Here is a 968-nt window from a genome sequence, read left to right as displayed (position 1 = left end):
TAATTCCAGTTATTTGGAAGGCTGAGGCATGAGAGAATGGCTTGAACCCGGGAGGCGGAGCTTGCAGCTAGCCGAGATCGCGCCACTGCACTCCAGTCTGGGGGACAGAGCGAGACTCCGTCTCAAAAAAAAAAAAAAAAAAAAAAGAACGATCAGTTTACAGGCTGGTGCAAAGGATGATTGCACATTGTTGAAGCAGAGGCAATGAATTACGAAGGCAGTCCAATTAAAGTAACACTGGCAACTTTGAAAATGTCTGTACGGTCAACGGTTTCCCTTGGGGGCTTTGAAATCACACCACCAGCGGTCTTATGGTTGAAATGTGGCTCAGGGTCAGGGCATATTAGTGGACAGCACTGAGTAGCTGTGGAGGAAGATGCAGTCAGAAGATGGCGAGGAGGAGGATGTGAAACTCTTCAGTATATCTGGGAAGCAATCTGCCCCTGGCGGTGGTAGCAAGGTTCCACAGAAAAAAGTAAAACTTGCTGCTGATGAAGATGAAGAAGATGATGATGATGGTGATGAAGATGATGATGATTTTGATGATGAGGAAACTGAAGAAAAAGCGCCAGTGGAGAAATCTGTACAAGATGCTCCAGCCAAAAATGCACACAAGTCAAATCAGAATGGAAAAGACTCAAAACCATCAACATCAAGATCAAAAAGACAAGAATCCTTCAAAAAACGGGAAAAAACTAAAATACCAAAAGATCTAGTTCTGTAGAAGATATCAAAGCAAATATGCAAGGAAGTATAGAAAAAGCACATTGAACAGTCGTGGGCACTACTGATAAATTAAGCCCAAAGATGGGGAGAAAGGAAAAGGAGAGACAAATATAGCCCATACTGAGTGTCATCAACAATCTAGACTGTAGTCTTCTATTTTAATCTCAATCCCCTTTTCTGATTTGCCACCCATGCCTCTTCAGGCTGGAAACAATCTCACTCTTGGTTCCCTAAAGCACTTT

General features: G+C 43.0%; 1 pseudogene; it reads left to right on the top strand.

Moving 5' to 3' along the window:
- Positions 1 to 151: 151 nt before the first annotated feature.
- LOC105532625 lies at positions 152 to 771 on the top strand (annotated as a pseudogene).
- Positions 772 to 968: the final 197 nt, after the last annotated feature.

This window comes from Mandrillus leucophaeus, unplaced genomic scaffold, assembly GCF_000951045.1.
Source record: "Mandrillus leucophaeus isolate KB7577 unplaced genomic scaffold, Mleu.le_1.0 Scaffold9743, whole genome shotgun sequence".
Taxonomy (NCBI): domain Eukaryota; kingdom Metazoa; phylum Chordata; class Mammalia; order Primates; family Cercopithecidae; genus Mandrillus; species Mandrillus leucophaeus.
This window is presented reverse-complemented; position numbering and strand designations above follow the sequence as displayed.